General features: G+C 44.2%; 1 protein-coding gene across 5 annotated transcripts in view; it reads left to right on the top strand.

The window, feature by feature from the left end:
- Positions 1-13652, top strand: part of GCNT1 (glucosaminyl (N-acetyl) transferase 1) — a 66846-nt gene that overhangs the window by 227 nt on the left and 52967 nt on the right. For 2 of the 5 annotated variants that reach the window (XM_082471041.1, XM_082471037.1), the window contains exon 2: positions 751-870. The exons of 1 other annotated variant lie outside the window; for it this stretch is intronic. The gene's annotated coding sequence lies outside the window, so the exon portion shown is untranslated. Of the gene's footprint in view, positions 1-557; positions 596-750; positions 871-13652 lie in introns of all 5 variants that reach the window. 2 more of the 5 variants (XM_082471038.1, XM_082471039.1) reach the window with 2 other exon arrangements.

Below are 13652 nucleotides of genomic sequence, written 5' to 3'. Positions count from 1 at the left end.
GGAGGGGGCCGGGTCTTAGCCAGGACCCCGCTACTCCGAGCCGGGTCAGCTCCGCCGGGGAAGGGGAAGCGTAGCCGGGGCAGGAGAAAGAGGACGCGCGGTGGGAATCGGTTTCGAGCTTGTGCGCCCGGGGCCGGGGATGGTGCAGGGCGACCCTGCCTCGACCCTACTCTTCCGTCCGGTCAGGGGAGCCTGGGGCTAGGACTCTGGTTCCCAGTGTCACCTGGAAGCCACTTTTTCTGGTCTCTTTCCCCCTGGTCCACGTAGCGAGTAGGAGCTTAGGAATCGGAGTTGGCGGCTGCGGGCGTGGATAGTCAGGGAGCGAACAGTTAATCATTGTTGTCCCTTCGGGCCAGAGGCTTTAACTTCATTTAATCCTAACTGTAGCCCTGCGGAGAGGCATTTATTACCCCCATTCTACTGAAAAAGAAGCCTACTCCAGGATAATAAATGACTCACCCTGGGGCAAACCACTGGAAAAGAGACGCTACTCAAGGGCTCTGAAGCCCTCACGCGTCTCCCCATCTTCCTGTTCCCTCTCTATCCTTCACGCCAAGTCTAGGAAACGCGTGCTGCTGAGTCTATGATGAAACAGGTGATTCTTCTTAAACTCATTCTACTCCCTTCCTCGGTTTCTTTTTGGTTTTGTGTTGTTAGCACCCAATTTCTGATTTAAATGTTTCCAATTTTTGTTTATTAGCTTTTAAGGTGGAAGAAGCTCTCGCTCACAGCTCTTTTCCCCCCTTGCAGCCCTTTCTCTGGACGCCGAGCAAAACACAGGCACCCCTGCCTGCTACACACTTCTCATCTTTCCCGTTGGATGAGGTCGCTTGTAGGTCCAGCCTCGGCCTTAGGGCTGCCCGGTTGGAGGTGAGTCTTGTATCACCTGGCATCCTGCACACCCTTGGCTTTGTGATTTCTTTTTAGAGAGAAGAGAATCTTCATTTTAGAATTAGTAGGACAAGAGGCAAATTGGGAAGATATACAGTGTTCAGAGAAAGCATGGTCTGCATTTGGTGAGGGGTAGGTGAGGCATCTGGTCAGGGACTTGCATGCTCTTCTGGGGCATTCTGCCCCCCTTTTAGAGCTGTTCTGAAAGGCAGATTTGTTTTATAAAGGGGAGGAGGAGGGCTGAATGGTTGTTAAAGATCAGTGTAAATTACCTGCTAGGAACCCAGGCAGTTCCAATCAAGCCCCCCAGAGGATTTGGTAACAGATTTCAGTTAGGGCAAGAAGGAAAATGCAGGCTCTGTGGCTCTCTGCTGTTGCTTAATGGATTTTTTGCAGGCCTTCAGGATGGTAGTTCTGGGAAGATTTTGAGTTCTCAGAAGTGGCTAACTCCTCTATGCTTAAAAACAATGTAATATACGGTGAATTTACTTTTACTCAGTTTTATTGATAGATGAAAGAAGTTTTGTTTGTTTGTTTGATTTCCCTGTTTCATGGTGAGGGTTTAAAGGTTCCTGTCAGCTCCTCTGCCTTTGCTTCAGCCTGACCTTGGAAAGAGCCTTCTCAGCCTTGGCCCTTCCATTCTTCATTAATTATAGTTCATCCTTGATTAATTATAGGACTGCTTCAAGTCACTAGTTACTTCTTTTCCATTTGCAATTTAGTCGCTTAACACTAAGGAAAATGTTTTTCTTGAGAACTATCAACTATTTACAAAATGAAATCAACAGATTTACAGGCACGGAGCAAGTAATGTGTGGGGAGAGCTAAATGGACCTTGATTGGTCCCAAATGAGCTGCAGAGGACCTGCCAACACCTGGGTGGGTATCGGCCATTTCCTCCCTATAACTGTGCAGGAATTCTGGCCCAATGTGACCAGAGCTCCCCCACCCAATAACTGAAAAATCTTTATTAAAAAATATGTAAAAAGGGACTTTAAATATTGGCTCTTTTTTTTTCTTTTTTAAAACACAAGAAATCAAATCAAATTTGGTTCATGCTGCATCATCTGTTTTCAAATCTCTTAGAAACTGCTATACCTGGTGATCACATTCTCAAGTGAATGAAAAATTCTGACCTATGATGTATATATTGTACATTTTTCATGATAGGTGGTAGGAAACAAATTAATACTATTGAAAATGATCTCTTCTGAATCTCAATTTCTCTTTTCTATGAAGTGGACATTAGTGTAGCTGCATTGAGGAAAGTAGTCTTTTTTGGGCCAACCAAGGAATTTTGTTACTGTTTATTCATGGTACTAGCTCAGGATGTCAGATGCCTTACTCCCTGCCTTAAAAAGGAAGTTCCCAAATGACTATTCTTATAAATCTGGTCTTTCTCCTGGGGCCCGTCTGTACTTTTAACCACAATGGCTTTGACACAGGAGGCATGGCTTCAGGTTGTCATATGTCCTTTTGCCTATCTGTAGCAAACGCATGTACGCTGAGACCAGAGTTTCTCAACTTCGGGACTTTTGACATTTTTGGCCAGATAATTTCCTGTTGGGATTGTCTTGTGCATTGTAAGATGTGTAGCAGTGTCCCTGGCTTGACTCACTGGATGCCACCAGTCCCCTCCGTCTAGGTTTTTTTTTTTTTTTTAAATTAATTAATTTGGGTGCGACAGATCTTAGCTGCGGCACGCGAGCTCTTTGTTGTGGTGCGCGGGCTTCTCTCTAGTTGTGGCGCTCTGGCTCTAGAGCACAGGGGCTCAGTAGTTGCGGCGTGTGGGCTTAGTCGCCCCCGTGGCACGTGGGATCTTAGTTCCCCAACCAGGGATCAAACCCGGGTCCTCTGCATTGGAAGGCGGAGTCTTAACCACTGGATCACCAGGGAAGTCCCCCCTCCATCTAGTTATAACAACCAAAAATGTCTCCAGACATTGCCAAATGTCCCCTGGGGAACAGAGTCACCCAGTTGAGAAAAACATGCACCAATAGTTAAAATGCTCTAGATGTTTATTAACTAAACTGTATACTAAACACAGTTAACTTTAAACTTCTAATGAGTAGAGAAGCTATTGGTAAAGTTTAAACATCTGACATTTAAAATATTTTTATAATAAAGATGACTAAACCAGTGTTCTTCGTGAATGGCCACGTGTATTCTGCCAGGTTTTATCGCCAAAGAAATCTCAAGTGTTTGATGCAGCTGTTAAATTTCTAAAGTTTAAAATGTGGAAGCTAAAACGGGGTTATACAGCAGTTTTCATTTTTCTCTTTAGTGTGCTCATTGTCTTTCAGTTTTTTTTTAAGGTGATGGAGTATCAGTGGACCATGGTTATTGATTTGAAAAAATTGACACAATCCCTAATATTAGAACAACAAACAAAAAATTTTAAGCAAAAATTTTAAAAGAGAGACTCAATCTAAGTCATGTTCAGAGTGGAATTTAGTTTTAAAAGAAATTTAAAACTTTTTGCCTAACAGCAATAACTAGGACAACAATGTGTTTCTGTAGTCTGAGATGTCCTAATTTTATAAAAGAGAATGCTAAGTAATATATGATATTGCTTATCAGAAGGAAAAATGTCCTGCAAGTATAATCCTCTTTTTTTAGACCATGGGAGGTTGAAAACATTGCCCTGGTTATAAACGATGCATCCTTAGAGAAATCAGACTAATTTGTAAGACTCAGGACTGGCTACATAATTTGTGGGGCCCCTTGTTTAAATATTATGAAGAATTTCAGGGTGGCGACAGACAGCTGAGCGCTAAGCAAAGCTCAGGGTCCTGTGCAACAGCACACAGGAAACTGGCCCTGGTAAAACTCTGTCCATAGCTCAAAAGAGGATTGTGGTTACAAATGCAAATCCAGAGAAGTGTTCCTGCTGCCATGAAGCACCCAGAATTTCTGATTCTTTGATTGTCCAAATATTTCCAATCAGGAGTCTATGTGTATTTGATAATCAGTGCACTAAATTTACTACGAACTTCCTCCCATGATTAATTTTTCTTTTGCTAAAGAGGGAGCCAGATAGTTTGCGAGGGACCTGGGCACCTGCACCTGTTTACTCATTGAACAGCTATTTACTGAGCACCTGTTGGATGCCAGGCATTGTCAGCTCTGGGGCTACAGCTGTGAATGGGATAGAGGGTCCCTGCCTTTATGAACCATTTAGTCTAGTGGCTGGTTGGTGGGGGGCAGGGGGCTGACTAGCACATAGTCACACAGGCAATCACAGTCATAAGTGGTACTTCAGAAAAGCACAGATGTCCAGAGAACATTTTTTTTTTTTTTTTTAAATTTATTTATTTTATTTATGGCTGTGTTGGGTCTTCGTTTCTGTGCCAGGGCTTTCTCCAGCTGTGGCAAGCGGGGGCCACTCTTCATTGCGGTGCGTGGGCCTCTCACTGTCGCGGCCTCTCTCGTTGCGGAGCACAGGCTCCAGACGCGCAGGCTCAGTAATTGTGGCTCACGGGCCCAGTTGCTCCGCGGCATGTGGGATCTTCCCAGACCGGGGCTCGAACCCGTGTCCCCCGCATTGGCAGGCAGATTCCCAACCACTGCGCCACCAGGGAAGCCCCAGAGAACATTTAACCTGGGGACCTAACCTAGTTTACGGGAGGGAATTACTCAGGGTAGGTCCACCTAAAAAGAGACATTTAAAATGAGGCCTTAAAAATTAGAAGGAAGTAGTCAGGTGAATTAGGGTTTAAAGTTCCAGGCTGAAATGGTTGAGACCAAGGAAGGAACGTGGCTTGGGATGAGGCCTCTTGGGTCATTTTTTGGACTTCGGACTTTAATGAAAAGGTAGGGAGGTCTCATTGAAAGCTTTCAAATGGGAGATGAGATGATTAGATTTGGGTTTAAAAAATGATATCGTCACTGCTGTGTTTGGAGGGGTAAGCCCTGTTGGCATATACAGTGCCTTTGTGAAAACCAGAAAAAGGTTTCCCTTCTGGGTGGACCAATTAGAAAAGGTGTACTGTTAGTCCCACCAGATCAGGCCTAAAGGCAGCCCCCTGAGCCAGTCACTTTGTGTGGGCACAGCCTGTGCAGTCATATGCGGCTACCCTGGGGAGGGGGAGAATTGGGTGCAATAGTGCAAAGGCTTTTCAGGCACCCAGGGATAGAGGGGGGGCTTGGGAGGGAGGGAGACAGGGAGAGAGACATTGAGTTTGTAGTTAAAAATCAGTAAGAAGGTAGTGACTATTTGGATATAGTTGATAGAGAGGGAGGTATCAAGGATGATTTAAAAGTTTGGCATAAATACCTGAGTGGGATAGGATGGTGAAACCATTTATGGTTGAAGGCACTAGAGGAGGAGTGGGTTGGTACAGGGTGGGAGAGGGAAGGTAATTCCATTCATATCTGTTTGCTTGTGAGACGTCCAGGTGGAGTCAGGGAGTAGGCAATGGGAACTCCTGAAAGAGATTGGGGGTGGAAATGACATGTTTGGGAGGTATTGCAAATAATCATTGCATATGAAAAAGATCCTCCAGTGCTCCGCTAGCTCAGTCTGTCAGAGCATGAGATGCTTAAAAAAGATCATCCAAAGAGGGGTGTAGAATGAGAAGTGGAGGGGGCTGGTCCTGGAGAGTTTGATCATTGTGCTCGGATGAAGAGGAGAAACTGGTTAAGACTGAGAAGCCAGGTACACCTGCGGGGTAGGGAGGAAATATGGGGTCTGTGGCCCACTCTTTGCTTGTTTCTTTTTGGCTTGTTTTTTCAAATTGAGATTGAAGAAACTTGAACGTATTCTGATGCTGTTGGGAAGTTTCTAGCAGAGATGGGAGAGGCTGAGGATGTGGGAGTGAGAAGGGACCCTAGGTAGCCTCAGGATGAGACTGGTCACTAGAAAGACCAAGTAATTAAGAGGGTTGGAACTTTTCAGCCCCACACGGTGACCTCTGGGAGGGGGAGGAGGTGCTAGGGATTGGGTTATAAAAACACTTGAACAACACCGTTTGGAGAGCTTCTGGGTTGCTGCACACATCAAGGTGCTGAGCAGGGGCAGTCTGCTGGGAGGAGAAGCCAGGAAGCTCGGCACCCGTCCCCCCATACCTCGCCCTATGTATCTCTTCCTTTTGGCTGTTGCTGAGTTGTATGCTTTCTAATAAACTGTAGTAGTAAGTAAAGTGTTTTCTGGAACTCTAGCTGTGCTAGCAAATTTTTGAACCTGGGGTTGGGGTGTCATGAGAAACGCTGAATTCACGGAACCCCCAAATTTATAATTTGCCTGGGCACCCCATTTGCAGCTGATGACTGAAGTGCGGGCAGTCTTGTGGGACTGAGCCCTTAATCTGTGGGGTCTGGGCTGACTCCAGCTAGTTCGTGACAGAATTGAACTGAATGGTTGAGTACCCAGTTGGTGTCAGAATTGGTGGGCGTCAGGAGGAAAAACCCCGCATTTGGTGTCAGAAGTGTTGTAAAAAGCACCTCAGCCCCACGTACCTGAAATAGCCTCTTACTACCTTTTCTTCAAATCATTTCCCACCTTTCACCTTATACTTTTTTTTTCTTTTTTGTAAGATGATTAACAGCAGGATTCGCAGTGTTTGAGAATCAATTGAAATATGACTTTATAGCTACTTTTTAAAATTTATTTATTTTTATTTATTTATTTTTGGCTGTGTTGGGTCTTCGTTTCTGTGCGAGGGCTTTCTCTAGTTGCAGCGAGCGGGGGCCACTCTTCATCGCGGTGCGCGGGCCTCTCACTGTCGCGGCCCCTCCCGTTGCGGGGCACAGGCTCCAGACGCGCAGACTCAGTAGTTGTGGCTCACGGGCCCAGTTGCTCCGCGGCATGTGGGATCTTCCCAGACCAGGGCTCGAACCCGTGTCCCCTGCATTAGCAGGCGGATTCTCAACCACTGTGCCACCAGGGAAGCCCTCACCTTATACTTGATGACTAAAGGCATTAATGCTCACCTGAGAGCTTATTTTGATGGACATCAAGGCCCCTGGGGTGGGGGGGAGGCTTCTGGAGGGGAAGGGTCTTCCCAGGCTCCCTCCTCAATGTGCAGGTACATGTCCAAGTTCTTAGTGTTGACTATACATTAGGAACACTTGGGAGCTTTAAAAATTCCTGCCACTCAGGTCAAACTGCAGACCAATTCCATCGAATCTCAGGGAGGGGGATCGGTATTCTTGGAAAGCTCCCCGGTAGTTCCAACATGTGTACAGCCAAGGTTGAGAGCCACTCCCTCGGCTACCAGACCATTTAAAGCCATTCTGCCCCATTGAGCTACAGCCTATTACCTGGAATTTACTGTATTTGCCTATTGTGTAAGAACAATTAGGTTGAGACCATTATGAACGAAATAGATTGGCATCCAAAGCAGGAGGCGAATGACGATTCTGTGGGGGTGTTGAAGGAAAGTATAAGACCTTCTATTTATAATTTTGTAAATATTTAAGAAGGAAACCAAGCTGTCTTAATAGTTAAAGTCTGTGTTGCCAGTGGTGCCTTCTGGATCTGCTATCCTGTTCGAGGAGTGTGATTTCCTAAGGAGGAGGAGGAGGCTGGGATTCCTCACCCAGGTGGGGCCCTCCTCACCTCGCCCTTAAGCATATTGTGAAGTGTTGCAATTTGCCAGTGACAGGGTATCATTGAGTTATGTAGCTGTTTTATCAACACAAAGGCTTTAAATCACAGCATCTCTCAAACAGTGAACTGAGACTTAGCTGTGAGTGGGTTACAGGTGTCCTGAGATTTGATTCTCAGCCACGGGAGCTGAAGTTGAGCATTCGCCTCGTTGGATGTGTGTCAGGGCATGAGAGAATTGCAGCTTCAGGTGGTAGATGCTTTACCATCCTTTATAATGCTCTGGGGAGGGAGCGTGACCATCTTCGCACCACTCAGCATCCCTGGTTCTCTTCCCGGCACCCACCTAAGAGCGGTTGAGTTTACAGGTGTCTGCATCTTTTTTTAACAAGAGACAAGGTTTCCAGATTTGCTGCCCTTTCCCAGTTTTGCTGTGCCTGTCAGTAGTTGCAGCTACTTTGGAGAGCAGGAACAATCCAAGATAAGTGTGAAATTCTCACAAGAAGAGGGGGAGTGACTGCTTTTCAGAAGAAATTTATGCTACAGAGGCATTTGGAAATGACCATTTGGAAAACGTTTGCATTAGGATGTGAACATGTTGCCAAGAAATACGGTAGATTTGTGAGTTATCAAAACTCTCCCCTTCCCAAAAGAAAAAACTTTCAATTTTTATTTTATTTATTTATTTATTTAAAATTAATTAATTAATTAATTTTTATTTTTGGCTGAGTGGGGTCTTTGTTGCCGCGCACGGGCTTTCTCTAGTTGCGGCGAGCGGGGCTACTCTTCGTTGTGGTGCGCGGGCTTCTCATTGCGGTGGCTTCTCTTGTTGCGGAGCACGGGCTCTAGGCCCGTGGGCTCAGTCGCTGTGGCTTGCAGGGGCTTAGTTGTTCCGCCGCGTGTTGGATCTTCCCGGACCAGGAGTCGAACCCGTGTCCCCTGCATTGGCAGGCGGATTCTTACCCGCGCCCCCTGCAGTGGAAGCATGGAGTCTCAACCACTGGACCGCCAGGGAAGTCCCAGAAAAAACTTATAAAAACTTGGAAACAGAATTGTCTACCTGTTAAAATGTTTTAGGTGAAGAATATCAGTAAGTTTTGAATCTATTTGTTGAATTTATAAAAATGTGACACCTGAGACTAATTGCAAGAACGACTGATTGAAACTTTACCAGTTGAATCTCATCAAGGAGCTTTTTATAATTGGTCAATAGACAGAAAAGTATCAAGATTTGGGAAGCAGAGCTAAGTGTGTTCTGCTGTTTTTCCAGTGTATCCCTGTCACCCCAGACAGCCATTAAAGCAAAATGTTACAGTACACTGAGCTTGGAAGCAGTCATTCAAGCGCTGGATCGCAAAGTAATTGGGGGTTTTCAAAAATAATGAAGCATATTTAATATATTGCTTTCATTACAAATATTAATAAAAATTTGTAGTGAGCAAGAACTCTTGTGCCCTAAGTGACTAAGCTAATAGGTTTTATTTCCTCTTGTGCCACCTTTTTGTTTCGTAATGCACATCATTTAAGGTACATATGTACAGTAGTACATGTAATTGTTAAGAAAATATACATATATTGAAGGTACTTAAAGCTTTTACTCTTAGTGTTTGTAGTAAAAATTTTGCAAGCTTATCATTAAAAACTTTGAGTCAAACTGCTGTGTCTCTCCTCCCCCCCAACCCCGCCACACACATAGGACAGTCTGAAAACTTGCTTTCCTTGTAAACTTTAATCTAAAACTGCCTCTGTCCCATGATATGCTCCTGTAGCTCACTCAGTGGAAAATAAAACTGCTATTAGAGTGAAAATAAGTGCTCAAACTCTGGAAGGAATTGAATGCTCTGTCTTGTTTCCCTTGAAATGTGTACATTAAACTTCCTTTAAACAAGCCACTTTGAACACTTTAAAAAACAGGCACAAAAAGCTATGGAACTTCAAGAAATCTTGTCGTCAGCCCTTTGCTCTGGGACAGGTAAATGCTTTAAGTCATGTGGCTTCCCTTTCACTAGCCACGTCATTGCTGTTGTCCGTGCACCCGTACAAGCCAGTTTGGGTATTTTTGGCAAGCAGAGATTGGTGGAGGGCTGCAGTTCTCTGGGCAGGTGAAGGTTAAAACGCCAGTCCAGGTCAGCTGTGTCCTGTCTTGGGGCTCTGATTGCCTCTCCCGCAAAAGGTTGACTTGAGGCACAGGGTGTCAGACATTCCAGCAGGATTCAGCTGACCATCATCATGTTGCAGTCAGGTAATCACGAATTTTCTGGAATCAGCAGCTGGACCCAGTAATGCTCCCAGGGCACCATCCCAGGCTGTTCGACTTGCCAGGCTTATGTGTCCTTTGGATGTAAGCGTAGGACGTGCCTCTAGAATATTCCTAACCCATCCACATAGACGGAGCATCCTGATCTCATCTTTGTCCACTCTGCTCAAATGCCCTGTTAATCAAAGTCATTAGCTTCACCCAGGAAGATCCAGTTCTAACACTCCTGCTAATTAACAAAACCTCTGGTTTGCAGTGAAAATACCTGAAGCACTCGTAGTAGCTGCCACTAGAGTGCGGCTGTCCCAGGAATGTGTTCCTGTTTAGGGCTCTTGACCTCTCTAGCTCCCAGGTATAGATGAAAACCAGCACATTTACATCTTACTGGCTCTGCTGAAGTATTTTAAAAGTACACTGTAGTCAACCTAACAATATTGTGTTGATTGCCTTTTATCAGAGAACTTGCAAGTTCCCTGAAAATAGGCATGGCTATAAAAATACAAGATTTTCAGGACTTCCCTGGCAGTCCAGTGGTTAAGACTCCACGTTCCCAATGCAGGGGAACCCTGGTCGGGGAACTAAGATCCTGCATGCTGCACAGCCCGGCCAAAAAAGGAAAAAAAAAAAAAAAAAAACCAAGATTTTCAAACACATGCACAAATCAAAATGAGTGCCTTTGAACACCTTGTTTGGTATCCATGAAAGCAGGACCCTGTGGAGCCCTCCCAAGTACAAAGCCTTTCCATGCCCCACCACTTCTTGTTGTAGGGAAAAGATTTTAGCCTCCTAGACCTTCCCTGAGTTCCAAAGGTCAGATTCAGATAGTTACTACTTAGAGGAGGGAGGGAATGCAGAAACAAAGGAAAGGCAGTCAAGGAACAAATAGTGCAGCCATCAGTCAGGGGGCCCTGGTTTCTCCTGAAGGGATGGATCTCTGATCTCTTTTACGGGAACTAAGGCCCCTCACCCAGGTGGAGGGTGGTAACTTCAGGCCCGTGGGCCCCAGACTGGTTGGAACCAGAAGGCTGATGGTTGAGATTGTTGGAACACCACCCTGTTGCCTCACCACCAACCAATCAGAGGAAGGGCACACACCCTGCAGACCTGCCCCCCAAAGTTTGCCTAAAAAAAACTGTTTCCCCAAAACCGTCGAGGAGTTTGGGGTTTTTTGAGCATTGGCAGCCCCGGACTCCTTGTCTGGTGCCTTACAATAAAGGCTGAATTTTCCTTCACCATAACCCAGTGTCAGTAGATTGGCTTTACTGTGCACAGATGCATGGACCCAAGTTTGGTTCTGTAACATCCTTAGACGTTTCTGGTTTTTTTGAGGATTAGCCTCTGTGCTAAATTGGACCCATTAGGAAAGAGACCAGTGTTTGATGGTAGATGTGATTTTGGAACATGGTGAAAGTCAGCGTTACAAGGTAGATTGATCATGCTTAGTAGTACCATTTTGGGGAGGTGGGGTAGGGAGGTTAAAAATAAAGTGTAAATGTAAGAAAATAATACACTAGATTTCTTGTTGGGCTCATATGGAGACTTTTTTTTCTTTCTTTTTTTGGTTATGAAATTTGACCTGTATTGAAAGGGGATGGAAGAAAAGAAAAGAAGCGAAGTTTGATGGCCATTAACCACACAGGAATCAGATTTCCCGTTTGGGTTTGTGTGGCCGGCCCTTCCTATCTCCCCCGCCCCCATTCCCCTCCCCCACCAAATTGAGTTGAGGCAAAGCAGTAGAGTGTAAAAACGCACATTCTGACAGGGTGAAGTTCAGGGTGAACGCTCAGCCTTTCCACTCACAGTTGACCCTTAGAAAAGTCACTTGTGCCCCTGGGCCCCAGCTTCTTCGTGAGTTAAAGAGGAGAGTGGGGCTTGGGACTAGCTGGATTTTTTATGGTTGTAATCTGCTGCTCTAAAATGTGTTCTTGGTCAAATTTGAGAAATTCTGAATACCCTGTCCCTTGTACCTGTCTTTAAATATTCATGGTGAGCATTACCATCTTGAGAGCTATTAGAAGGAAGAAGCCCGGGAGTACAGCATCTTGTCCAACTTTCTTTCTGACCACATTTCTCATAATTTATTGGACCACAGGATCCACCTGACCCCCACAACCTAGTAACTGCCCACCAGAGCTGGTGTTTCTAGCAGGACTAGATGCATTCTCAAGTTTCTTGCAGCTCTACAATGGATGAATTGTTTCCAAAATAGTTTTTTACTGTATTGACCAAGCCTATAATTTCCCACAGAAGGCTCAGCAAGTAACCTTTGTGTGAACTCTTTGAGATCAGGAAGATGCATTATTTGTGATTGTATTTTTCCCCTAGAACCTATATGATAGGTTTTGTATAATAGCTTTTTGTATAACACAGTGTTTTGTATAATAGCTGCGTGTGTGGAGTTAAGTGTATTCAGGTATTTGTCAATAAACTTGAGATACAGTTTCTTATTTGGGGGGCGGGGTGTCTGAAAAAAGTTAGATATGAATTAAAGATTTGAACAATGTCCAGATGAGGAAATATAAACAATAATAATGAATAAATTGCTAATGTTCATTGAAGGCTCATTATGTATCAAGTATAGTGTAAGTACATTACAGTTTGGCTCACTTATTCTCTATAAAAACTAATGTATGTATGATCCTTAACCCAAATAAATTGCTTAAAATTATTATTTTTTAACATCTTTATTGGAGTAGAATTGCTTTACAATGGTGTGTTAGTTTCTGCTTTATAACAAAGTGAATCAGCTATACATATACATATATCCTCATATCTCCTCCCTCTTGCGTCTCCTTCCCACCTTCCCTATCCCACCCCTCTAGGTGGTCACAAAGCACCGAGCTGATCTCCCCACGCCACACAGCCGCCTCCCACTAGCTATTTTACATTTGGTAGTATATATAAGTCCATGCCACTCTCTCACTTCGTCCCAGCTTACCCTTCCCCCTCCCGGTGTCCTCAAGTCCATTCTCTACGTCTGCGTCTTTATTCCTGTCCTGCCCCTAGGTTCTTCAGAACCATTTTCTTTTTTTTTTTTTAGATTCCATATATATGTGTTAGCATACGGTATTTGTTTTTCTCATTCTGACTTACTTCACTCTGTATGACAGACTATAGGTCCATCCACCTCACTACAAATAACTCAATTTCGTTTCTTTTTATGGCTGAGTAATATTCCATTGTATATATGTGCCACATCTTCTTTATCCATTCATCTGTCGATGGACACTTAGGTTGCTTCCATGTCCTGGCTATTGTAAATAGAGCTGCAGTGAACCTTGTGGTACATGACTCTTTATGAATTATGGTTTTCTCTGGGTATATGCCCACTAGTGGGATTGCTGGGTTGTATGGTAGTTCTATTTTTAGTTTTATAAGGAAACTCCATACTGTTCTCCATAGTGGCTGTATCAATTTACATTCCCACCAACAGTGCAAGAGGGTTCCCTTTTCTCCACACCCTCTGCAGCATTTATTATTTGTAGAATTTTTGATGATGGCCATTCTGACTGGTGTGAGGTGATACCTCACTGTAGTTTTGATTTGCATTTCTCTAATGATTAGTGATGTTGAGCAGTCTTTCATGTGTTTGTTGGCAGTCTGTATATCTTCTTTAGAGAAATGTCTATTTAGGTCTTCTGCCCATTTTTGGATTGGGTTGTTTTTGATATTGAGCTCATGAGCTGCTTGTAAATTTTGGAGATTAATCCTTTGTCAGTTGATTCATTTACAGATATTTTCTCCCATTCTGAGGGTTGTCTTTTCATCTTGTTTATTAGGGTTTCCTTTGCTGTGCAAAAGCTTTTAAGTTTCATTAGGTCCCATTTGTTTATTTTTGTTTTTATTTCCATTTCTCTAGGAGGTGGGTCAAAAAGGATCTTGCTGTGATTTATGTCACAGAGTGTTCTGCCTATGTTTTCCTCTAATAAGAGTTTTATAGTGTCTGGCCTTACATTT

The sequence above is a fragment of the Balaenoptera physalus genome (genome assembly GCF_965194825.1).
Source record: "Balaenoptera physalus genome assembly, chromosome: 7".
Classification (NCBI taxonomy): Eukaryota; Metazoa; Chordata; class Mammalia; order Artiodactyla; family Balaenopteridae; genus Balaenoptera; species Balaenoptera physalus.
The sequence above is the reverse complement of the archived record's forward strand: the minus strand, read 5'-3'. Positions and strand labels throughout refer to the sequence as shown.